Source organism: Anolis sagrei, chromosome 3 (assembly GCF_037176765.1).
Source record: "Anolis sagrei isolate rAnoSag1 chromosome 3, rAnoSag1.mat, whole genome shotgun sequence".
NCBI lineage: Eukaryota > Metazoa > Chordata > Lepidosauria > Squamata > Dactyloidae > Anolis > Anolis sagrei.
This window is the reverse complement of record NC_090023.1, coordinates 116,713,985-116,741,291: the sequence shown is the minus strand read 5'-3', so window position 1 is coordinate 116,741,291 and position 27,307 is coordinate 116,713,985. Positions and strand designations below refer to the sequence as shown.

The window sequence follows — 27,307 nt, the reverse complement described above, 5'->3', positions numbered from 1 at the left end:
TTATAATGCGTGTCGAATGAGATATCTATCTATATATATATCTATATTTGGGTTGGTCCTTTTCGTGTGTACCATTGTTTGCAGAGCAAACGTTTCTATGCATTCGAAACTGAGCACTAAAAAAAAAAAGAAGACAAAAAAAATAATAAGACTTAGACTAGTTTCCGGCAATGTTTTCTTCCATTTTTTTCTTCCCCTCTTGTTTGTTTGTTTTTTTTCATTGGAGAATGATGGATGTGATTGTAACACAGTCGGCTGCCTGTTTTCCCCCCTCACATAACACATGCACACCGAAGGCACACTCACAGAGACACTTCACACACAGAAAAACAGACACACAAACACACCTAAGTCCTTGTTCACGTTGCTTGTATTTAGATTTTTTAACCAACCGCGACAACAAAAAAAAACGGATTAAAAAATAACGGATTTGTAAATATTTTCTTTAATGCACAAAAGAAGGGGCAAAAATAGGGAGGAAGAGCCACAGGCCTCTTAAGGGTCTGCCTGGATCTCTCTCTCCATGTTCGTGTACTGAGCTTTCTCCTTGGTTTGGGGTCTTCTGGGATGTCTTTGGGGCTTGTTTTCCTCTCCAGCTTTGAATCCCCATCGGCAGGATCTCTGTATGCCAAACGGTAGGACAGGGAGAGGTGTCCCAACACACCGACGAATCAAACAAACCTGGGAAACAAAACAAAACAATGGGTTGTTGTAGCTTTTTCGGGCTGTTCTGAGAGCATTCTCTCCTGACGTTTCCCCCACATCTATGGCAGGCATTCGACAATACATAAAACAAAACAAGTATTATGATTGTGGGTTGTTGTGAGTTTTCCGGGTCATGTTCCAGAAGCATTCTCTCCTGACGTTTCGCCTGCATCTATGGCAGGCATCCTCAGAAGTTGTGAGGTCTGTTGAAAACTAGAAAAAAATGGGTTTATATATCAGTGCATTGTCCAGGTTGGGAGAAATAACTTTTGTCTATTTGAGGTAGGTGTGAATGTTTTAATTGGCCACACAGCCTCTGAGAATGCCTTCCATACATGCTGGCGAAACGTCAGAAGATAATGCTTCTGGAACATGGCCATACAGCCCGGAAAACGCACAGCAACCCAGTGATTCCGGCCATGAAAGCCTTCGACAATATATCATGATTGTGTTGTCGAAGGCTTTCCAACCCAGTATTATGATTCCTTATTGTTTCTTGATAAAGGGCTTCCTTTTCTCATCCTCCCCCTTTTCCCGACACACAGCTGCTAAAAAGTAAAATTGAATTAGGGAGAAGAGGAGAAAAAAAAAGAGACACAGTCTACCAAAAACAAAAATTAACCAATCGAGAGTGGTATTTTTTCTGCAAGGTTCAGGACTCCTGACTACAAGAGAGCTCTTGGGTGAAAGTGGAGGCTCTGAATTAAATGGACTCTCTCTATTCTCCGCCTGTGTTTCTTGGTGTCAGGGCAGAAAACCCAGGTTTGAAAAGGCCAAAAAAGGAAAATGGATCTCTCTCTCATTTTTTTTAAAGCCTTCCTTCGTTGGTTTCTTGGGAATGTTCTGTTTCCCTTTTGTGTTCTGTTTGCAAAAGTTTGCTGATAGGATTGCGACGCATCATCCGCAACAATCTCTGTAAAGCGAACCAAGTTAGAGTAGCTCTCGGCTGATATATATATTGCACCTGATGTAACATAAATGGACAAGTTATTTTTATTTTTGGTTAATAAATATGAAAATCACAAAAAAACGGAGCTCTCCGCATGTTCAATGTGTTGTCGAAGGCGGAATCACTGGGTTGCTGTGAGTTTTCCGGGCTGTATGGCAATGTTCCTGAAGCATTCTCTCCTAACGTTTCGCCCACATCTATGGCAGGCATCCTCAAAGGTTGCGAGGTCTGTTGGAAACTAGGCAAGTGGGGTTTATACATCTGTGGTAGGTCCAAGGTGGGAGAAAGAACTCTTGTCTGCTTGGAGAAAGTGTGAATGTTGCATTTGGCTCCCTTGATTAGCATTGAATAGCCTTGCAGCTTCAAAGCCATTTCAACCAGAAAGGAAACTAGGCAAGTGGGGTTTATATATCTGGAAGATCCAGGGTGGGAGAAAGAACTCTTGTCTTTTTGCGGCAAGTATGAATGTTGCAATTGGCCCCCTTGATTAGCATTGAATAGCCTTGCAGCTTCAAAGCTATTTCAACCAGAAAGGAAACTAGGCAAGTGAGGGTTATATATCTGTGAAAGGTCCAGGGTGGGAGAAAGAACTCTTGTCTGCCGCAAGTGTGGTTGTTGCAATTGGCCCCATTGATTAGCATTGAACAGCCTTGCAGCTTCAAAGCCATTTCAAACAGAAAGGAAACTAGGCAAGTGGGGTTTATATATCTGGAAGATCCAGGGTGGGAGAAAGAACTCTTGTCTTTTTGCGGCAAGTATGAATGTTGCAATTGGCCCCCTTGATTAGCATTGAATAGCCTTGCAGCTTCAAAGCTATTTCAACCAGAAAGGAAACTAGGCAAGTGAGGGTTATATATCTGTGAAAGGTCCAGGGTGGGAGAAAGAACTCTTGTCTGCCGCAAGTGTGGTTGTTGCAATTGGCCCCATTGATTAGCATTGAACAGCCTTGCAGCTTCAAAGCCATTTCAAACAGAAAGGAAACTAGGCAAGTGGGGTTTATATATCTGTGAAAGGTCCACGGTGGGGGAAAGAGCTCTAGTCTGTTTGAGGAAAGTGTGAATGTTTCAACATCTCCAGATGTTGTTCTGTGGGGATGTTGTTCTGTGGCCAGAAGAGGGGAGAAGAGGAAAGGGCGCCTGATGGGCACCTGATCCAGATACAGTTGGGCTGGATCCACACTGCCATATAATGCGGTTGGAACTGCATTGTATGGTCAATGTAGACGGTATAAGGTAGCTCAAACTGCATTATATGAGTCTACACTGACCATCGTTCAAACTGCATCCTTTGGTAGTGGAGCTTCAGCTGGTCTTGGGGATAGTTTTCGCCCAGATTTCTCAACTCGGAAATAAGTCTCCACAAAGTCCTTGCCAAATGTCCAGGAAAATAAATAGACCTTTCCAGTCTCGCTCTGAAAAGGAACTACGTCTATTTTGAACTTTATTTGGGAGTAAATATTTTTAGCCTGCGGATGTTGGGACTTGAAGACCAGTCAAATAGGCGAGCCTGGCTTTGGGATGCTTCCAAACAGAGGGAAGAAACATGGCTTCCAAGGTGGGATCTGTTTACATCTTTGGTTATTTCTCTTTCTAGCTCATTCCTTTTCATTTTGGCCGCAAAGCTGTGACTCCAAAGGTTTGGTAAACTAAGTCTCCAAAGGCTGTGACTTAAAAAAAATTAAACTTCTATCGAAAGGGGGAAAAAGGAGTTTGCAATCCTATCTACGTATTGTCGAAGGCTTTCATGGCCGGAATCACTGCGTTGTTGCGTGTTTTTCGGGCTGTATGGCTATGTTCCAGAAGCATTCTCTCCTGACGTTTCGCCTGCATCTATGGCAGGCATCCTCAGAGGTTGTGAGACTTCACAACCTCTGAGGATGCCTTCCATAGATGCAGGCGAAACGTCAGGAGAGAATGCTTCTGGAACATAGCCATACAGCCCGAAAAACACGCAACAACCCAATCCTATCTACACTTGCCCGGTTCGTAATGAGGCTTATTTCTGAGTAGGGAGGCACAAGATTGCACTTTAAATGTTTTTTTTTCCATTTAAAAACCATCAAACGTTTCTTTTTTTAAAAAGGTACATTTCTTTCACCGAAAACAGATTTGTTTCTTGTGTTTATGAACTCGAAATGTCCTCTGACTTTTTGAATAAATGGATTTGTTTAAAAAAGAGACTATTTTATACATAGGGTCTATCGGATATCATTTATTTATTTTATTTCATTTACTTATACCCCGCCCTTCTCACCCCGGGGGGGACTCATTATTCTGGGGGGTGTGGGGTGTGGAAATAACCAAATAAAATGGATATCTAGACGTGTTTTTTAATTTAATTTTTCATTTTCATGATCTTATGGAAATGTGTGATAGCTCACTATCAACAAAACACACTTTCATTGATAATACTGCTGATAATTAGGGGGGAATCATGTTTGATTTGTAACTATCCAAACTTTGTGTGCTTTCTAGAGCTCTCATTAATGAGAAGTGGTTAAGAAGGAATCCTTTTCCGTGCAGTGTTGGGGGAAAATAGAAGGAGTTATAGTCTATGCATTCTTAAGACAAATGAAGGCGCTTCCCATAGGGATAAACAAGGAAAATGGTTCAGAAAAAAATAAAGTAGTCCTCGCCTCCTCGGAAGTAAGATCTGTTAGATTCAGGACCCTTCCATACAGGCATATAACCCAGAATATCAAGGCAGAAAATCCCACAATATCTGCTTTGAACTGGGTTATCTGAGTCTACACTGCTATATATTCCTGTTCAAAAACAGATAATATGGGATTTTATTCAGCTGTGTGGAAAGGGCCTCATTGGGCCCCAATCTGAAATAACTACAAACAAGACCGCAGTAACTGGATCTTAAACGCAAACGCTGGTTGTAAACTGCCATCTAAATGCATCATAGGAACTTGCTTTCTGTAGCTAGTCAGTGCAGAACCAACCAAAGCCAGGAAGGATGGAATGCTCTGTGGTGTATTCTTTTATATTGCCTCTGTTCAAAAATAGTTTTTACTGTTGCAATTTGCAAGCGCATTCCTCCAAAGGTGCCTTAGGCCCCTTTTACATTAAATCCAGACTATCTGATTTGAACCAGATTATATGCGTCTACACTGCCATATAATCCAGTTCAAAGCAGATCATCTGGATTTTATCTGGCAGTGTAGTGGGACCTAAGAGTGCAGGGAGGGGGTGCCTTTCCCTTTTTTCCTTTGAGAAACTGTAAGTCGCTTCTGATGTGAGAGAATTGGCTGTCTGCAAGGACTTTGCCCAAGGGATTCCCGGATGTTTGATGTTTTAGCATCCTTGTGACAGGCTTCCGCATGGGGAGCTGTAGCTGACAGAGGGGGCTCAACCCGTTTTCCCCGATTTCAGTCTTGCCGGAACAAGGGATTCGAACCACTGAACTGTTGGTCAGCAGTACTGCCGGCACAAGGGTTTAACCCAGTGATTCTCAACCTGGGGTCCCCAGATGTTATTGGCCTACAATTCCCAGAACTCTCAGTCAGTTTACCAGCTGTTAGGATTTCTGGGAGTTGAAGGCCAAAAACATTTGGGGACCCCAGGTTGAGAACCACTGGATTAACCCATTGCGCCACTGTGGCTCCTTTGCCTTTGCCTGTCTTAATCTTTAGGATTTTAATACTCTTCCGCCCCATCTACACTGGCCATTTGCTGTAGCTTTAAATCACTATTGAAGAGAGTGGTTTCACTGTTGTTTACACAGGAAATCCTGGAACCCGTTTGAGGCCCAAATGGTGATAAGACTAACCACGGAGCATTGTTGCGCATTAAGGGTTTTCTTTGGTGCTTATCGTGCCTGGATCCCGCAGTTTGAAGTTGGCTTCAAACTGCATTCAATGGCTAAGTGGGGTCTTTCCACACAGCCATATAACCCAGAATATCAAGGCAGAAAATCCCACAATATTTGTTTTGAACAGGATTATCTGAGTCCACATGTGGATTTTATACAGCTGTGTGAAAGTGAGGGTAGGAACGAATTCAGAGGCACTCTTCCTGGGGCAGTGCAGACCAAACAGGCCTGGCCCTTCCTGCTAAGCTCAGTGTCCAAACCCTGGCTCTTCACCGGAAGCCTGCAAAGCCGCCCGGATGTCAGAGCCACTCAATGGCACCAGATTTGCTCCGGGGCCAGAAAGGGTCGGGTGCGGGTGACTTTCCAGACCCCGCTGCCCCGGGTTAAGGGCGTTGAGACCCACCTCCAGGCCAGGGCACTAGGCAGCTCTCTTCGGGGACCCTCCTTGGCCATTTCCACCCGATTCCACGCCAGCCTGTCCTTTCTCCCGCGTCCCCCTCAGACTTGTGGAATGTCTGTTTAACACTTGTTCTGAAATTGCTTTCAACTTAGATTAGACCGTCATAAATGAATAATAGACAGACCCGACTGCGGGGCTTGGTATTGATTTTCTTCCCCTCCCTTTCTTCTTCCCTCCCCCTCCTTCTCTCCCTCTTTCTGCTTCTCCCCTTCTCACCCAATCTGATCCTAGTTCAACAAATCCAAAAGATTCCCCCTTCAAGGATTAAGAAAGGACCCCCAATTGGGTGCCTCAAATGTGAGTCCTGTCTCTGGGTATATTTGATCTGTTGATTCCAAGAATGGCACAGGTTTCTTTCTCTCAGCTCCAGTTTCTGCGATACAGAACATATGCTACCTACCACCAGTCGCCATCTGCTCGCCCAGAGAAAACCAGGACAACCCTATCTAAGAAACTAGAACCGATGCAATTTTCTGAATGAGTGTCCCAAAGAACCCCCCAAACAAGGCTAAAAACAAAACAATAATATGGGTTGCTGTGAGTTTCCCAGGCTGTATGGCCATGTTCCAGAAGCATTCTCTTCTGACGTTCCGCCTGCATCTATGGCAGGTGTCCTCAGAGGTCGTGAGGATGTCTGCCACAGATGAGATCTCACAACCTCTGAGGATGCCTGCCATAGATGCAGGCGGAACGTCAGGGGAGAATGCTTCTGGAACATGGCCATACAGCCCGGAAAACTCACAGCAACCCAGTGATTCCGGCCATGAAGGCCTTCGACAATACATAAAACACCTTATATATAGATATAGACATAGATTAGATATAGATACACACACACACTACAATTCACAGCCCAACTTTATATATACACACACACATCCTAACCTTACCCTGCCACGCGTTGCTGTGGACCAGTCTGTGTATACGTGTTTTGTGTGTGTATATATGTGTGTTGTGTGTGTGTATATGTGTGTGTGTATACGCGCGCGTGTGGTTTTGCACATGCATTGTAATGTATTTTTTTGGGAGGGGGGGTTGCTTTTAAGTCCCTTCCACTGTGTTTTTCAGTGTTTTTATGTGTGATGGTCACTCGTTGATCTGTTAGGGGTGTAGTGTCCAAATTTGGTGACAATTCGTCCAGTGGTTTGTGAGTTATGTTAATCCCACAAACGAACATTACATTTATTTATATATATATATATATATATATATATATATATATATATACACACACACACACACACACACACACACACATACATACACACACACACACACACACACAATTCACAGCCCAACACATATATACAGTTCAACTCATGTGTGTGTGTGTGTGTGTGTGTGTGTGTGTATATATATAAGAGTTGGGCTGTTGAATATATAGATAGAGAGAGAGAGAGAGAGAGAGAGAGAGAGAGTTGGGCTATATATATGAGTCGGGCTGTGAATTGTATTCCTTATCCCCACTTTCACTCCCTGGCGCCAAAGAAAATACCATTCCATGATCATAGGAGGGACTTCCTGGCTGTTCCCAGGCGACTTCAGCTCCCTCCAGTGATCCAAAGCGCCCTCTTCCTATTTCCCCAGCTTAGCACATTCCTCCAAGTCTTTTTTTTTCTAACACCCCCCCCCCCCCCCCCTTTGACTCAAGGTAGGAAATCCTAATTGATTGTCTCCCCTTCTTCTCCAAACTACCGCAAATCTCCTCCAACGCCTGGGGACCTGCTCCCACCTGCAAAGAGACAGACCACAGAGGAGCGTTAATTAATCTGTGATTTCAAAGGTTGATACAATATTTGTGCTTTTTCAAGCCCCTGTCCTTCCTCCTCCTCCTCTTCCTCCTCCGCCTGGACTCGAACTCGGGACCTCTTTGGGCGTGGAGCCAAGAGGACTGGGGTGGGGGTGGGGTAGGTGGGGGGGGTGAGAGCCGAGCCAGTCACGTGGCCCTCCTCCTTCCCCCCAAGAACCGGCTGCAAACACAATTACACCGCCGCCCTCTGCATAATTCATGGGCTGAGATTTGGAAAATTAATAAAATGAATTATAACAAGAGGCTAATTAAAAACTTTAGTAATTGTTGTCGAGGCGGCTTGATGGGAGGCTTGCTGCAACAAGACCCTTTCGCCTCCTTCCCTCGCCCTCCCTCTCTTGCTTCTCTCGACCCCCCCCCCCCCCAAAAAAAAACAGTTCCTGTTGTTTTGTAGTTGTTGCTTTGGGGGAGGGAGGACCCAGCTGAGGAAAGTGACCCTTTGAGGACAAGAAGGTGACAAGAATGGGTTGTATTCAGATTTTTTTCCCCAACTAGATCTCCTCAAACCTTAAGATATGTCAGTTCTACACTGGCCCTAAAAAGCACTTTGAACTGCATGATATGATCCTAACAACCTTGTGGGGTTTTCCCTTCAGTCACTTAAGTGAGAATGGGAAACGGAAAAGGAAGGGGTCTGAGGCTGTTAGGAATTGTGGGAGTTGAAGTCCAAAACCTATTGGAAATAAGTGCACCATAACCTTATTGAAAAGGTAAAAATGATGTTACATCGTTTGGCAAATGTGAATCTTCCTGAACATGTGGAGACCACCTTTAGAAAACCACTAGTCAAGAAAAGCATGACCTTGTTAGAAGTCAACCCTTTGAACAAGTGATATTCATAGGCATTTATGTAATGGCACACAAGTAAGTAACTCATCTGTTAAACTGAAGAACCATGTCTTTCAACTGCCAAGGATAAAGACATGCCACTACAAAAATCTATTGGGTTAGCAAAGGATGGTTGTTTCTTTGAAGTTGCAGTTGCCTAAAAGATATACACTCATAGAATCATGGAGTTGGAAGAGACCTCATGGGCCATCCAGCCAACCCCCTGCCAAGAAGCAGGAAAACTGCATTCAAAGCACACCCCCCCCCCCCCACAGATGACCATCCAGCCTCTGTTTAAAAGCTCCCAAAGAAGGAGCCTCTACTACACTCCGGGGCAGAGAGTCCCACTGCTGAACAGCTCTCACAGTCAAAAAGTTCTTCCTAATGTTTAGATGGAATCTCCTTTCTTGTAGTTTGAAGCCATTGCTCTGCTCCTAATCTCCAGGGCAGCAGAAAACAAGTTCGCTCCCTCCTCCCTATGACTTGAAACCTCTTGGTTAAAATATGCACTCAAGAGACAAAAAAGTAGTATTTAAAATAACATTTCAGGTTTACTAACAAACTTCTCATATATATATTCAGCATACTAGACCATAATTCAATGTCTTTAAGCATATAGTCCAATCTATATAACTATACTCACTGAAGTCTGAAAGGAGACAAACTGCATCCACCTCCACTGAGGTCTAAAAGCACATGAAATACAAAATGGAGTCCTGTGTCTGAAGCCCCTCTCATACCAAAGAGGCACAATGAAACTGGCAAACCAAACTGTACATATAATATAGTTTAACAATTATACACATTTACAAACAATTAGGGGAAGCTTGGAAGGTTGCTCTTTCCAACAAAAACACATGGAGGGCCCAAGTTTGCCTATACCTGATGTAGAACCATATCACGCAGCTCAAACTGTGTGATATGGTTATACACTGACTACACAATGCTATTCAGTGTGATTCACTGCATGATATGGTTCTACACTGATCATATGATGCAGTTCAGTGAAGTTCAAACTGCATAAATGGTTTCTACATTGACCATATAATGCAGTTCAGTGCAGTTCAAACTGCATTATATGATCACTGAACATATCGTTTAGTTCTATGCTGATCACTGCAGTTCAAATTGTTTATTTATTTATTTGCCATATCTATACCCCTCCCTTCTCACCCTGAGGGCGACTCAGAGCAGACTTACACATGGGCAACAATTCAATGCCATAAAAACAAGATGCAATTAAAGTAAACATTTACATTATAACCAAAGAATTAAAACATCTAAACATTACACCAGTTATTAAAACCACACAGTTCAAGATCATAATTTGGAGTCATTCCAGTTATCACTGCACACATTCCATATCCATTTATTGCACTACATTCCTATCTGAAGGCTTGGCCCCATAGCCACATTTTTACTTTCTTTCTGAAGGCCAGAAGGGAGGGATCTGATCTAATATCACTGGGGAGGGACTTCCACAGCTGAAGGGTCACCACTGAGAAGGCCCTGTCTCTAGTCCCCACCAACCATGCTTGCAAAGGAGGTAAGACCAAGAGCAGGGCCTCTCCAGAAGATCTTAATCACCGAGATATGGTTCTACACTGAACACATGGTGTAGTTCAATGCAGTTCAAACTGCATTATGTAGTCAGTACAGAACCAGCCTTAGTCTGCTTTTTTCCATTTTGTAACATACTCTAGCTGCCATGCTACAGTGGCAACTCCCAGCTAGAGTAGACCATTTGTATTAATGGGATCAACATATATCTTGTCCCCAGTTCAGCTAAGAATTTGATAAGACAGTTCTACTTAAAATCATGGATTATAGAGTCAGAGCTGTTGAGTTTCATCCCTGCCTGCACAAGGCTCCAGCTCTCAGTTAGTTGTTAGCCTGGATAGATTAGAGAGAGGGATTCCTTTTTCCCAATTTCCTCTAGCAAGCTTATTTTAAGAAAGGGTTTAGAAGGGGGTTGTCTTACTCATATTTGCATGTCACTATCCTCCCCCTTTGAATACTTAGCAATGTGATCCCTTCAGGGAAACATAACTTCCTCTTTAAAAGGATTTTTACTGGCAAAGCCATGTGGTCAGAGTTCACCATATTGGCTCTCTTCTCTTTTTGACTTTTCTAGAGTGAGGAGGCATCTTGTTATTGTCCAGGCAAGATATATTAGACATAGTTACTTTTATTATTTTTATTTTCCTTGGAAGGTAGCTCAATGAAGCCAGTTAGCTCCAGGAACATTTCCTATCTAAAATAGATTTCTTTTGTCTTTAATAAACATATTATTTTGATCCTATGAAGTTGTGGATCTGCAATCCTGTTCCATCCTGTGGAATGGAAGCCAATCCTTGCTCATTACATGTAAGTTTCTGTTGCTTCTGAACTATGCATCTAGCACTCTGCTATATTTTTTTGTGGAATCACCCCCAGGGAGGGTTAGTTTGAGCCTAACAGCTCCTGATTCCTAACAAGAGGAAACCTCCCTGTCATGCTTGAGATTTCGGTCTAAACCTGGTTCCAACCAATTGATTCTTCCTGTAGGAGTGGGAATTCTTTCCCAAAGGGGAGTGGGTAGGCAAGAGCAACTGGACTCAAGCTTTCAGGCAAATAAACACATCCAGGGAAGTGGCAAAATCTCTTACCTTGCAAGAAATAAAATGATTAGATATATTGACTTAGTTCAGTGGATGTTAAGCTTTGTAGTACATATGTTATGTTATGCAGTCTGAATTGATCTCACTTCCTCCCTTCTCACATCGAACCACACGCCTATCAAGGTAGGGTGTTGCCATTTAGGGCCCTTTCACACCACACAGTTGTAACACTGTTCACTTTTCAATCTATCCTATGGACTCCTGACACATGCAGCCAAAGGAGAAGTATTTACAATGCTCACCCAGCGATCTCTAGCACTTAAAAGTCAAACCCCTGATTCCCCAACTGAAATTTGATTGGGTGAATGCAAGGATCAGTACTACTAGCATTTCTGCCCTGAAAGAGAGGAGAAAAAAATGTTGATTGGCAGAGTGTTATCCTTTTGTTCTTGCCTTTTAACAAAAATTAGCAAGATCTCCCTTATAACTGAGTTTGCAAAGTAGGTCTATGTCTATGCAAGCAGACACTTCAGATCTTCCTCACCCAATAAAGAAGGCAGGTTTTCCTTGAGCACATCTGTATTGACCATTTAGGTCCGTGTAGAGGCAGAGCAGTCCCACAGGGGGCGTCCCACACACAGCCCACATTTTTGGACAGTGTAGACCCGGCCCTTGTGGAAGCTGGTGTTCTGCCTAAGGGAGAAACATTTGCTTTGCAGGAGCTGTCCAAAGCTTTGTTGCTGAATCCACTCCACCGCAACGCTAGTGCTGCCCCTCCCACAGCTCCCATTAATTCCTCCTGTTCGTTTCCATAGTGGAAAGTACCAGCCAACAAGAAGGTATCTCGCCTAGCTTGCTTACTCACACGTTTCAATGGCTTGAAGTGAACACTAGTGGGCTTTTCTCCCTTCTGGGCTCTAGCTTTTGAGATACAGAACATATGCCATCTACCAGTTACCATCTGTTCACCCACAGAAAACCATAACCATAACTGAGAATCTAGAGCTGATGCAGTCTATCCAATGCAATGTTTTGAATCAGCACACCAAATAATATTTGTATAATGTATTGCCTTTTGAATTAAAAAAAAACCATGAAGATGTGGGTTTGGGGTACTATTTGAGAGCAAAAGAAAAAAAATGCCCCACATAGTACAGGGAACATTAATAGTAAAGTCCTTGTTATCCCAGACATGTCTTATCAACTAAAACTTTAAATCTGACCTTCGGACATGAAAATAGTCTTTTCAGGTCTGCAATTTGGTTTCCCTCACTAGACCTGCAAAATTAGCATGCACGGTGCAGTCTTTGTTAGGAAAGTGTGTTTGATTTGGCACAGAAGGCTTTGTTCTCTGCGTGGATTAACCCCAGTCAGACTTCACACATTTAGGGGTCAAAATGCAGGCTAAGACATTCAGAGGAGGAAAAGTATAACTTTTCTAAACACGCATTGCACCCAGAATCAGTGCTGAGGAAGGTCTTTATTAGATCAGTCAAATATCAATAAAAAGACAGTAAATGACAAAACTTGGGATAATTGTAGAAAGAGAAAAGCCAGGGTGATCTGGGGGATTATTTTTCTCTCTCTGCATCCCAAGTTCTGCAACTTCATTCCTGATAAAGAGCCCTGGAGGCCTCAAAGGCTTACATTTTTAATGAGTAGTCAATTAATAGTACAGGTATACTTCACTTAATGAAGCAAATGTGTGTGTTTTTAACTTTGGTGCCAGTCAGAAATATATGAAAAGACTAGGGATATGTTTATCTCCCACAAGAAGAGAAAAAACTTGAATATGTTCCTGCAAACTTTTTTTGTCAGAACTAAAGATATGCAAATATGAAATGACACAACTATGCCAAGTAAGCCTTGCATGGATACACAATAATTTTCTAGAGACCATGTCTTCCAAAATACACCCAAGAATGATATTTTATTCTTTTACTTTTCTTATCATTTTCATTGTGGTGGCCACATTTTGAGATCTATGCTTTTAAAGACATATTTGAGGCTGCAGTAACCAGGCTTTATCTGCTATGCTCAGTAAGAGATCTGAGGGCAGCTCCTGTTTACCTGGCTCCCTGCAAGCAGGTACACAGGAGAGTAAGCTTTTCCCAGCTCAAGCTTTGTGCATTGCATTGTTTACTGAAATACACTGCTGAAACCTGATACCAAAAGTTTACCTTAGTCCAGCTTTCCTTCACCCCTCCCATGATTGTGTTGCTTTGTAAGCCCTTTAAAATCTTCTAACCCAGTGGTTCTTCACCTGTGGGTCCCCAGAAATCCTAACAGCTGGTAAACTGGCTGGGATTTCTGGGAGTTGTAGGCCAAAACACCTGGGAACCCACAGATTGAGAACCACTGCTAACCTTTGAATTAGAAGTTGAAGAGGGTCTGAATAGTCATACAGAGACTTTGTAAAAGGGTGCTTCTTTCTCAGAGGCTTTGTTAACTGAGGCATGCCTGTATTATGCAATACTACTTGAAGATTTTGTAATACTATATTTTAGCCTTATTGTTGAAATGTTTTAAATGTTTTCCTTCAGCACAACCAATGTCTTGGACTTGGCTTTCTGCCAATTCAGAGAGTTTTATTAACTAATTCTTTAGAGGTTCTCATTATTGTGGGCCTGTTTTGCTAAGTGGGTGGATATAACAATGGCTAAACATGGTACACAATACTTTCCAATGGAGAACTGGGATTCGAGGCTGCATCAATAGAAGTGTAATGTCTGGATAAAGGAAAGTAGCAATCTGACTCTATTCTGCTTTGGTCGGGCCTCACATATAATACTGTGTCCAGTTCTGGGCACCACAGTTCAAGAAGAATATTGACAATCTGGAATGTGTCCAGATGGTTAGAGATCTGGAAACCAAACTTTATGAAAAATGACTTTGGGAGGTAGGCATGTTTAGTCCAGGGCAGAGAAGACATAGAAGTGACATTCGATCCATCTTTAAATATCTAAAAGGGTGTCATGAAGAAGAGGGAACCAGCATGTTTTTGATACTTTAGATACTAAAACACAAACCAGTAAATTCAAAAGACCAGAAAAGTGATTCCACCTAACCTTTAGGATGTCTTTAGGATGAATGTCTTCCCTTTAAAAGCTGTTTAACAATAGGATAGATTGTTTTAGGGAGTAGTGGACTCTGTTCCTTGGAGGTCTTCAAACAGAGACAAAATGGGCATCTGTAAAGATTGCTTTAGTAGCATATATCATTGTTTCCTGCTTTTAAGAGATGGTTAAAGACTTTTGCACAATGGCAGATAAAGATATGAACCATTTTTGTTTGTTTATTTACTAAAGGCTTAATGAGATTAGCATGTCAGACAGAGAGGAACTCTATCACTCTGCAGCCTAAACAGTAGAGCACTTTCAATCACTGAACAATGAAGGGAGATAGAAACTGAGGACCAGCAAGATGAGGCCAGTGAAAATCATGTATTAGTGGAACAGTGGGGGTGGGTTTTGCCTATATGTTACAATTCTGAAGGAAAGAGAAGTAATTGAGGCAGGTATATGTCTATATGTCTAGGATGGAGCAATTGGGTGCCTTCATAGGGTTACTTGTTGTCTTGTGTCTTCACATCATCTATGACTGATAGTGACCCTAAGCCAGTGGTTCCCAACCTTTTTTTGACCAGAAAACACTTAACCAGAAACCACTTTGACCAGGGACCACTCTCCAACATTAGTACCAAAAGGGTTACGAATCAGTTTTTGGTTGACTTTAGATTCTGTTTGGTTATTTGGTATGCTGATTCAGAAAATTGCATTAGATAGACCACATCAGCTCTAGTTTCTGTTACAGAACATAAGCCATCCAGTGGTCACCATCTGCTCACCCACAAAAAAAAACATATTTAATAAGCCTCAGCACCATAAGGTTTCATGAGAACAGTCATTCTCATTGCAAAGGTATACTAATAGTGAGGCTTCAGACCATATTTTAGTTCTTGTGGACCATTTGTGGTCCACAGACCACAAGTTGGGAACTACTGCAGCCTAAGCAGAACCTATCACTGGATTTTTGTGGCATAATTTCTTCAGATGAGGTTTGCCACTGCTTTCTTTTGAGGCCCAAGGTCACTGGTGGTTTTCCATGACTGAGCAGGGATTTGAACTCAGCCTTCCAAGTTCAATGCTCAAATGGATGCTTTCTCTATAACAGTAGTAATTACAACCGTTGGCAGAACTGCTGGCGTGGTGGTGTTAGAGTTGAACTGAGGTGGGGGCCTAGAGATTGAAAGACCTCACTCAGCAGAAGGACTTCTGAATGGCAACCTCTTGAAAGAAAACAAGACATCAACATTAAAATCAGGACAGTTAATAAAGAACAACTAAAAAACAAATTCCAGACAGGAAACAGAGACAGCTAACACCTCCCAACAGAGGAATCCCCCAGGCAGGAAGCAGCCAGGCTTTGGAGCTGTAAGGCCATTAAATGCTAATCATGTGGGCAATTGCAACATTCACACTTGCCTCAAGCAGAGAAGAGTTCTTTCCCCCACCCTGGACCTTCCTTGCCCCACTTTCCTAGTTTCCAACAGACCTCACAACCTCGGGGGAATGCCTGTCATAGATGTGGGCAAAGCATCAGGAGAACTCACAACAACCCAAGACATTACCTCTTAAAGGGTTCTCAAACTCTAACACTGAAATAACTGAGAAGGGATAGTCCATGGGTGTATCTGCACTGTGGAATGAATGCTGTTCACACCACTTTAACTGCGAGGGCTCAATGCTATGGGATAATAGAGTTTGTATTTTGGTAAGGGGCCCCCTGGTGGCGGGGCCTCCTGGTGGCACAGCAAATTAAACTGCTGATCAGCTAAACTTGCTAACCTAAAGGTTGGCAGTTGAAATCTGGGGAGAGGGGTGAGCTCCTGCTGTTAGCCCCAGCTTCTGCCAACCTAGCACTTCGAAAACATGCAAATGTGAGTATATCATTAGGAAATGCTTCTGTGGGAAGGTACCGCTCCATGCAGTCCTGCAGGCCACATGACCTAGGAGGCGTCTGAGGACAACTCCGGCTGTTCGGCTTAGAAATGGAGATGAGAACCTCCCCCCCACCCCACCCCCACCCCCAGAGTTGGACAGGACTAGACACAAAGTCAACGGGAAACCTTTACCTAGTATGGTGAGATACCAACAATCTTAAGCATAGAAGTTTAAAGCTTTGCTAAAACTACAGCCCACACGATTCCATAGCATGGAGTTGTGTCAGTTCAAGTGGTGTCAAGCTGCATTCATTCTGCAGTGTAGATCCACCCCTGGCTGGGCTTCGCTTCTGCTTCACTTTGACACTCTTTTTGTACACTGCGGATCCGAAGACAACAAAGCGTTGACAGCAGCCGAGGGGTGTAAATCCCCTTACATAAGACTCTGCTTCTCCTTCCCTCGCTCTCCTTTTTCCATCCCCCCCCCCTCCCCCCCCCTCCTCACTGAAGTGTTGACAATAAACATTTAATGAAGGCAGAGTCTCGGGTGTCTCCAGACAGTGTCAGAATACTTTAAACAGACCATTAGCATGGAGGCGTCCTCCTCACTTCAAAAGCGCCAACGCGCCAGACCCCTAACACTAGATGAGAGATGGGGAGGAAAAAATCATATACAAAGCCGGAAACAAAATAACCTGTTTCTAGTTGCAGCTGTTTTGCACCGCTTCTGACATTTCTTCCCGTCCTCACCCACCCCTCCTTTTGCCTTTTTTTAGAAACAGAAACTTAACTCGTTTCAGATTGCTAGTGGTGAAAGTGTGTGTGTGTGTGTGTGAGCGAGGCAGAGAGAGAGAAGGAAAAAAAATGTTAAATACAGTTAATGCAATATTAATCGCCCTTTGGTGATATAAAACGCAATATTTTCAGGCGGCTATTGAGCTTTTTCGAGCGGCGGAGAGCCCAGGAAAACAGATCCCGAGGAAGAGGGCAGAATGGGGGAGAGAGGCAGAGAGGCCAAGGAGGTGGGTACCGGAGGGGGGCCTGGTTTGCTTCCTGGGGGGTGGCCAACCCAGGCCTGGAGATCCCCCACCCCTCAAAAAAGGGGTGGGAAAGGAGCTTCACGGCTCGGGGGAGCAGCTGTTTTCGGTGGGGCAGTGCCTTTGGAGCAAATCCGAAGAACTAATAATGATTTATGTTAATTCCACTCCACTTCGGTGACTTTATTAAGGAAGGCTAGAGAGAGAGAGAGACTGAGAATGAGAGAGAGAGAGAGAGCATTGGGAGGGGAGGTTAAAGAGAAGTAGTCGGTTGGATTCAGATGATGATGATTGGGTTGCTGTGAAGTTGGGCTGTTGTAGGTTTGTCGGGCTGTGTATAGCCATGTTCTAGAAGCATTCTCTCCTGATGTTTCGCCTGCATCTATGGCAGGCATCCTCAGAGCTTGTGAGGTCTGTTGGAAACTAGGGAAACCTCTGAGGATGCCTTCCATAGATGCAGGCGAAACGTCAGGAGAGAATGCTTCTAGAACATGGCCACACAGCCCGACAAACCTACAACAGCTCGGCCGTGAAAGCCTTCGACAATACATTGCTGTGAGTATTCCGGGCTGTGTGGCCATGTTCTAGAAGCATTCTCTTCTGACACTTCTCCCATATCTATGGCAGACATCCTCAAAGGTTGTGAAGTCTGTTGGAAACAAGGCAAGTGGGGCTTATATATCAGTGTAATGTCCAGGGTGGGAGAAATGACTCTTGTCTCCCACCGTGGACATTCAAAAGATATATAAACCCCATAGATGCAGGCAAAACGTCAGGAGAGAATGCTTCTGGAACATGGTCATAGAGGCCGGAATAAGCACAGCAACCCAGTAATTCCGGCCATGGAAGCCTTCGACAATACAATGATGATGATGATGATGATGATGATGATGATGATAAGGGATCGGGGTGCTCACTTTCAGGATGTGGATTGAATCCGGGACAGTCCTCCTACTCATTCTCTAAAGAACTCTCAAAACGTTGAAGATCAATGGTATTTTGGGCATCAGTTGATGGATCAGGTCCTGACCTAGACCTAGTTGTTTTGTTTTGCCTGGATAAAAGGGAGCAGAGTTTTCAATCTAGTTTATTTTTTTACGCCTTCTGTATGTATAGGCATGTGCCTTCAAGTCTTATGCATTCCATAGGGTTTTACGTGGAAGGAAGACTGTAGAGGTGGTTTGGGCCAGTTGCTTCCTCTGAAGTATCTCTTGGCGGTCTCTCATACAAGGACTAACCAGGGCTAAGTCGGCTTCGCTTCCAAGATCAGGCAGAACCTGGCACCTCAAAATCCAGACTCTCCGCACATCCCTTTGGAAGTGGGTTCCGTGGATTTCCCTAGCACGAAAGAGGGAGTTACTGGGGTTGAAAGCTGCGGTGTGGGGTTTACGTGCAAGAAAATGAGGACGGGGCGGGGCTTCGGCAGGTGATGTCATCAAAGAGGTGTCCTCCCTCTTTCACTGGTTCAAAAGTTCCAGTAATTTCGAGTTGACTTTGCTTTAGCACGCACCCCATTTCCAAGGTTAAATAAAGACTGTGGGTGCATCTTCACTAGTAAGAACTGCCATAGGTTATTGCTGTGGGATCCTGGGAGTGGTAGTTTGGTGTAGTACCAGCACTCTTTGGCAGAGAAAGCTACAGACCTTGAAAAACTACAACGCCCAGGATTCCATAGCGGTTACAGTGGAGTCAAGCTACATTCAGTCTACAGTGTAGATGCCCCTTTTAAGAACCAGGTTACTCAAGAAAGGGCTCCTGTTGGGGAATCTAAGCTGTTAGGATCAAAAAATAACCATCATTTGGGGTGATTCCACCATAAATAGAGCAGAGTACCAGAAGTAAACTTCATAACCAGCAGAAACATAGGTGTGTTGCGAGCTAGGATAAGCTTTCTCTCCATAGGATGGCATACGATTGCAGAATCATAACTTTAGGTTCAAAAGTATTTATTGTTGTAAAAGAAATACATTCTTGATAGAAAAGATCTTGGAGCTAAGTAGATTATTAAGTCTCATCTTCTAAAGGAGGTATAATTAAAAAAAAATCCATGCAGCTACATTTTGCCTAGAGAGAGGCAAAATGTGCATCCTCATAGACAGAAAGAAAAACAGAACTCTGAAAGAGTGGAGACTGCATAGTCAAAGGAAGTCCTCTCACAGAATTGCCAATCAAAAGGGAAGAGGAGACAGTGGCTAGCAGTGAAGAGGAAAGACAAAGACCTTTTGGGAGACATGCATAGGACTGTGGGGGAAGGAATCCCTCCGCTCAGCCCTGTCTCTAGCCTCACTACTCATTGAGGACTGGAAACTTGACAACACAAGAAACTTGTGCAGTCCAGGGATGAAACCCAACCGCTCCCACAATTAAAAAAAATTGTAATTTTAAAAAGTAGGAGAAAGTTTTTCAAATAAAAATAAAGTGGGGATCAACAATCGACACGATGTCCACATTTTATTTCATTGCGAAATAAATTTTTATCTTATGGTTTGTTATTGTGGCTTCTATTTTGAATAATATTTACAGGGGCACCACAATCTTTGAAGTGCTCAGAGGTTAAACTGGATTTACATCTGAGGAATTGTGAAGTTGTTTCACCCCTTTGGTTGTGGGCCCTGCAGACTTTAGAATTAGTGCAGTTTGGCACCACTTCAGTTGGAGTTTTGTAAGGAGTTTTGAGCCTTCTCTGCCCAAGGGTACTGATGTTTCATTAAACTACAAATCCCAGGATTCCATAGTATTAGCCATGATAGTTAACATGATCTCAAACTGCTTCAGTTCTACAGTTTTTTGCGAGGTTGGGAAGGAGAGGAGTAAAAAGAGAAAGTAAAACAAGGAAGGAGTCGCCATTCATTAGCCATTCATTGTTCTTCATAACCCTCAAAGGTTCATTTCGGAAGTGAAACATGACAACTCATTGTCAACCAAAAACCTCGCTTACAATGTTGCCAACGTTTTACCCTGATAATGCTCCTCTGCCTTTGAGAAAGGCAAACATTTCAAAGTCCTCACAACCTCTGAGGATGCCTGCCATAGATGCAGGCGAAACGTCAGGAAAGAATGCTTCTGAACTATGGCCATTCAGCCATTCCGAAGTTGTGATAGAGAAATATTAGCTAGGCTTTGAAAGACACGGGAGCCCTATAAGAATGGGGAGGAAGTGTGTGTGTGTAAATAAATCGTTTATATATCTGCTCTTTACTTCTGCCCCCAAATTATGGGTTCAAGGCACAGGAATGCATTTGAATCTAATCTGGTGGAAGTAGGAGAGAAGGAGCGTCGGGGGTAGGACTGCTGGCAACTGTTTTGAAACCTGAGATGCTGGCACTGCAGCTGACTTTCTTGGCTTCACCTAATATGCAGATCTTCCTTCTTTAAGGCGAAAGAGAACCCAAATCAACCAACTTCAACCTGCTCCTTGTTAACACTAGTTCCGGAAATGGTCACGTGGGAAAGCAGCCCATTGATTAACCCGTTGCTGCTTGGCAATTGCATCTACACTGTGGAATGAATAGTTTGACACCACTTTAGCTGCCATGAATCGATACTATGAGGATTTCATGGGGACCAGGAATCCTCATCCTCCTATTTCCTCCTTGTTTTCACAGCGGAGGCATGTGATTCACACGTTGCACACTGTGTAAGATGCAGGATTCACTTGATAGATACTGCCCTGTTGTGGTATTCCTATATAATGACACGTGTGAATGTACAAAACACGTATGAATGGACGAATGTTTTAGGGAGGAAGGGAAGGAGAAAAGAGCAGACAAGCATCCGGATTTAGGGTCAGGATGCATTTAACACAACTCTCTCTCTCTCTCTGTGTGTGTGTGTGTGTGTGTGTGTGTGTATACACACACACACACACACACACACACACACACGAGCATTGGCCAAAATTACTCAAGAGATTCAGAAAGTTTTGGGAACATACTGCATGCCTTAAAACAACTTCATTTTCTTTCTTTCCTGGCTTTGATTTTTTCCCCTGCATTTCTCCCAATATAAGGACTCAAGGCAGCTTTTTCTGATATCATCCACCTTATTACCATTGTCATTCCCATCCCATTTTTTCCCCAGTTTTGGATTCAAGACGATTTACAACAGATATAAAAACACATCAATACAGATGTATGTATATGTATATGTGTGTGAACTCGCATCTGTTTCTCTCTCAGCTTTTAGTGGGCATCGAAATAGGTTGTGAAAAAAGAGGCTGGCTCTACACTGTCGGATTAATGCAGTTTGATTCCACTTGAACTGCCATGGCTCAGTACTATGAAATCATGGGAGCTGCACTTAGTTGAGGTACCAGCATTCTTTGGCTGGAAATGCTAAAAGTAAATACCTTATATAACTACAACTCCCAGGATTCCATGGCATTGAGCCATGGCAGTTAAAGTGGGGTGAAACTGTATTCATTCTACAATGTAGGTGCTCCCATTTATTCCAAGTAATAGCCATAGAGGTAGTGCCATGATATAACTTCCCCTGAAGTCCATTGACTTCAAGGATTCAGAGAGGTTTGGAACCAGGCTGCATGTTTTAAACACAACTTCCTTTTAGTGGTTTTCCTCTCTATCATCATCTCACCTTTTTCCCAGTTTGCGATTCAAGTCCACTTACAAAATATTTTTTAAAGCCTAGTTTAATTTCACATCGTTTTATCTATGTTGATCAACATTTATTTATTTGCTTACTTTATTTTTATTCCACCTCTCTTCTGATATACAATGCAATGTTATATGTATGCTTGATTTATATTGTTTTAAAAGTTTTGTGAGCAGCTTGGGGTCCCGTTTAGGGGGGAAAGCTACACACACACACACACACACACAATGAAAACAGCGGGTGCATTAAAATATCATTTTTAAAAAAAAATAATAAATTAATCTACATTGCCATCTACACTTAAACCGCAAGGAGAGGCGACTCAAAATTAGTAGTGGTATAGTAGTATAGGAGTCATAAATAAGTGGATAAATTAATTAGATGTCTGCCCACATTTAGGTGGAATATTTTTAAAATTAAAAAAAAAATGTTAATACCTTCCTTTTCTTAACACAACTGAGCGCAATTACTATATACCTGCATTATACAGTAGTACATAATGCAGATTGGAACTGCATTATATTGTCAACGTGCACCCACATGATTCAGTTCAGTACAGCTACACTGACCATATAATGCAGTTTAAGCAGCGTAGGCCCAGCCATAGTCAACACCAAAGTGTATGTGTATGTGTACTAAGATTATTTTCATCTCTTGGTGTGTATTGGGGAATAAGAGACAACACAATCCATTTGTTTTGATTTCTAGAAAGGCTTCAAACGACGCTCTCTGTTTGTGTGGTTCTTAGAGTTTCAGGCGACAGTCCTCCTTCCTGCTCTGGCTTGTCCCCTTCTTTTCGCCCACCCGTGCCCCCCGATAGGCCTGAGATGTACATATATTGTATACACACCCCTATGGGAGAGACACACAGGGGCAGCCACCATTCCCCATAGTTTGCCGCCCCTTTGGTGGCTCTTTTGTTGCGGGAGGGAGGGAGGGAGGGAGGGAGCTGATTAGCGGGTTGGGCGGGCGTTTCAGCACCAGGAACAGCTCCCTCCTCCTCCTCCTCCTCCTCCGCCGCCGCCGCCCGGCCTGATGCATTATTGAACGCCTGGATGCAACAGCTCTGGGGCGCAGCCTTTTCCTGCGCCGGGCTGGAGATGAAGCCTGACTGTCTGACTGCACAGAAGCCTCTAATATGTTAATGGCCGTAGGGGATGCCTAAGGTAGCGTCTCAAGCTGCTTCGCACACCATATGTCAGGCCGTTAGCCACATGGATCTATTAATCAAAGGGAGAGGGAGGAAGAAGGGAAAGGAGGGGGAGAGAAAGAAAGAGAGAGAGAGAGAAGAGAAGACTCTTCAGACCCCCGCCTTATTTTATTACATATTTCCCCCCTTCTTTTTCCCTCTCTCTCTCTCTCTCTCTCTCTCTTTCCCCCACTTCTTAAAAAAGTGTAAAAAAAATCTACCACCGGCAGAAAGACAAAGAAACCTTGATGTTCCCCTGTAACCCAAACAGAGCATTTATTTCTAGAGAGAAGGAGGCGAGTTTCCTTCTGAAAGGAGACAAGCCGGATCTTATTGGACCGCGGGGTATCTCTGTGGGAATCTGCATTTTTCCCCATAGGGAGATATAATAAAGTTGTGCTCAGTTGTGTTCAGAAAGGGAGGATATTAACAACTTTTTTTAAAAAAATATGGCCAGACATCTAATTAATTTATCCATTTATTTATGACTTCTATACATCCTACTAAAAAAAGTATTCGGTGGAAATGCGAGCCTGAATGTCTTTCTTCTTCAGTGGAAAGAAAGTTGCCGTCCTCCTGACCCCAAATCCGGTGAAGGAGGGAGTCCTTTAAAGATGCTATTCACGTCCCTCGGAGGTCAGTGGTGCACCTTCTATCGATTTTCGTGGTGCTTGAGCACACCTTCAAGTTAGGAGGCAAGAGTGAGGAGCAGGCAGAAACGAGATCTAAAGAAAAGGACGGTGTCCAGGGGAAACTTTCCTTAGATCTCCAAGCCGGGCAGACGGTGGTTTCAGATACCGAGAGGGAAGACAACCCTGAATTCTTTTGTTATGTTTGACCCCTGGGGCAGAGAATGGTGTGATCTGAATGAACTTGAACTCGGTTGTTTTCTGAGAAGCTGAGAACGAAGATCACTGTTAGGATCGGAGCCCTTTATTACAGGGATGCAAGCAGAAAGATCTTGGCAAAGGTGGGCATCTGTGCAGAAATGATTATATAGAGACACTCCATAATTCGTCCATAGCTTAGGGCAGGATTCATTGTGAAGGGTTACAGGCCCCGATCCCATGGTCCTGACCCAGGAATGAGCCCCGTAGAAGTCAGTGACATGTTCATAGAATTGAGGAGAAAAGTCCTCTCCTCGGAAGCGCATAAGGTAACATTACACTGGCTAACACACATTTTGGTCCCACATATGTTATCCCTGTTTCTGGGTATACTTAACCTGCTGGTTTCAAAAACGACACCTGTTTTCCTCTATCAGCCCTAGGTTTTGAGATACATAACAAGTGCCATCTACCAATTGCCATAGAGCTGATACAGTTTATGTACTTTTCTGAATTAGTCTCAGAAACAGACCTAAAAACTATGATCCCTTCCACACAGCTGAATAAAACATCACATTACCAGCTTTGAATTGGAATATATGGCAGTGTGAACTTAGATAATCGAGTTCAAAGCAGATATTCTGGGTTATATGACTGTGGGAGGGCTCTGAGTCCACGCTGCCATATATTCCAATTCAAAGCAGATACTGTGGGATTATCTCCCTTGATATTCTGGGTTATATGGCTATGTGGAAGGGCCATAAGAGACCAAGAAAAATATTGTTGTTGATGATGGTGATGACGTTGATGTTGTTAGGTTCACAGAAGGTCGCACCAGCATTCAGAGCAAACCAATTAATTTCTGGAGGGAAGGCAAACAGCTTCCCAAAGACCAGGGTTTCCTCTTGATAGCTGCAAGAGCATTGGCATTTGTGCCAAGCCCTCAAACATATGTTCTGGAAGACTGGTGCCTCCAACATTGAAGATGCCCGAGGCCTGGAAAAGTGAGGGCAGCATCTAGAAAGTGCCTGCAGAAAGCCGCCTGTGTCCACCATGCAGAGGAAGCGGAGAGCTTTAGAAGTAACTTCGCCCCCTCCCCTAACTCTCTTTCTCCCATTTTAGTCTTTGATGATCGATTATTTCTGGTCTGTCGCATGATGAGTACTCAGGTTTGCGGTGCCCATCTTCTAACCATATGTTTCCTTTAATGAACATTTTATTCAAAGCGGAGAAGCCTGTTCGAGTATCCTCAAGCAAAGGCTCCTATCAAGATAGAGATGAATATAGGATGAGATCCAATAAATGACACAAGAAGAAACGCTCCCTTTCAGGTCGGGGAAAGCGCTTATGGCTTCCCCTGTCCCCCCCCCCCCCCCCCACTTTTCCCTCCTTCTTCTAAATTTTGGCATCTCATTCCCACCCCCTTCTTCTCCCCTCCCCCCTCCTACGTTAAAAGGTAAGCCCATATATCTGTCGCTTTAGGTTTCCGAAGACTCGTAACTTAATTCCTCGGGGCTATTCATCAGCCCAGTAATTAAACTAGCAAATGGATGTAAATAAAGTGAAATTGGTTTCATGACAGATGAGCCAAAGAGGCCCCTGACATGAAACAAAGCAGGACAATTATTATTTCGGCACTAGGCTATATGAGGGACTCCATCTGGATTTATTAGGTTCTGCGAGTTATTTGCTGGAAGCAGGCAAGACAGGAAGGCTCACTTTAATTTGACAGGATTTTTCTCTCCCCCCTCCCCCCCCCTCCCCGCCCTCCTTCTTTCTCCAACCTTTGCATCCTAAATAGGCTGCGGCCACAGAAGTCTGGAAATTAACAGTAGCGAATCTCCCAGGCAAGATGGCCAGGCAGATCCCCAAAGAGAAGACTTGCAGTGTTGGTGTGTATTTAAAAAAAGAGAGACACAAAACAAAAGGACTGAAAGTATTTCCTTGTTAGGAAGCATTTCCTGTTTGGTTTTTTTTCCCTTTGCGACATTTATGTTTGACAGACTGAGCAGTCCACTCAGAAGAAAATTCCATTGGTTGCTGCTGTGAGCTTCCCGGGCTGTATGCTCATGTTCCAGAAGCATTCTCTCCCGACGTTTCACTCACATCTATCACAGTCATCCTCAGAGGTTGTGAGTGTGTCTGCCATAGATATGGGTGAAACGACAGGAGATAATGCTTCTGAAACATGGCCATACAGCCTGGAAAACTCACAGCAAGCCAGTGATTCCGGCCATGAAATCCTTCGACAATACAATATCTCATAGAGTCTCAACCAATTCAACATAGGGTTGCTTTACGTTTTCCAGGCTGTATGGACATGTTCCAGAAGCATTCCTTCCTGACGTTTCACCCACATCTATGTCAGGCATCCTCAGAGGTTGTGAGGATGCCTGCCATAGATGTGGGTGAAATGTCAGGAGATAATGCTTCTGGAACATGGCCATACAGCCCAGAAAACTCACAGCAATCAAGTGATTCAGGCCAAGAAAGCCTTTGACAACAAATTCCATTGGCTTCCATGGGCTATAGTGCGACATATGGGATCATAGCCCTAGATGGATATGTTGCAATCCTAAGAAAGTAACGGGTTCAAAAAGCAGTTAATTACTCTTCTTAATTACCTATTCTTGCAGAGGACTCAAAGCCATTAGAAGAAGCACTAGAAGTCCCAGGAATCCAAGGGATATGCAGACATACCAAGATAATAATAATATTAATAATAATAATAATAATAATAATAAATCTGATATTATTATCAGATATTTCTGATAATAATATCAGAAATATCTAATTTCCTAACTGGGTAAATGTTTCCCTGTTGGTAGCAGAAAACCAACCAGTCTGGAGAGAAGTTCCCCAGTGTTAGTCTCTTCTCTTTGCTCTGATGGAAACAGTGGCACCAAAGCTGGAGGCCAACATACAGCAAGGGTAAAATCATACTGTGAGAAATGACAAACGCCTACACGAAATCTCCTTGAAATGGAATAGGAGGTATGTGGTCCAGTTCAGGATTGAAGCAATGCACGGATATATTCTTTTAAAGGCTCTCACAGCAGGTACACATTAGTTCCTTTACCCCTGAAAAGATTAGAAGCGGGGCTGCTTTATGCTTAAACGTACTCTCAATTATTCAAGCGCCTCTCCGTGATTAGCAAGTAAAAAGAGAGCGCTTCAAGGAAGGGAAATGAAGCAAGCGGAACAGGGCATTCTCCCCCGCCATTCAGCACCCAGGACAGCTCCCTGCCGGAGAACTACTACTACCACCCCTCTAGGAGAGAAGCCTTTGGGGAGCAGGCGCCTCTATGGAATGAAGGGAGGAAAGGGCCAGCAAGAAGAGGGGAGACTGGGGCTGGACCCACACCGCCTTGTAGTGCAGTGTGGACCCAGATAGTGCGGTTCAAGCCAGCCTGAGGGGGAGGAGAAGGAAGGAGGATGCATCCCAATCATGTTTGGCAGAAAGTCTTTTACATTCCAGTTTTCCTCCTTCAAAAACGCAAAAAACAGAAGGAATTATTATTATTGTTATT

The 27,307-nt window shown here is 43.5% G+C and overlaps 2 long non-coding RNA genes across 2 annotated transcripts in view; one reads left to right on the top strand and one right to left on the bottom strand.

Annotated features, from left to right (window-relative positions):
- Nucleotides 1–429: 429 nt before the first annotated feature.
- Nucleotides 430–27,307, bottom strand: part of LOC132771469 (uncharacterized) — a 268,306-nt gene continuing 241,428 nt past the window's right edge. The window contains exon 3 of the long non-coding RNA XR_009631074.2: nucleotides 430–681. This is a non-coding gene — a long non-coding RNA (uncharacterized lncRNA). The remainder of the gene's footprint in view (nucleotides 682–27,307) is intronic.
- The window catches only part of LOC137096737 (uncharacterized), a 110,014-nt gene continuing 99,740 nt past the window's right edge, over nucleotides 17,034–27,307 (top strand). Inside the window, exon 1 of the long non-coding RNA XR_010909701.1 lies at nucleotides 17,034–17,135. This is a non-coding gene — a long non-coding RNA (uncharacterized lncRNA). The remainder of the gene's footprint in view (nucleotides 17,136–27,307) is intronic.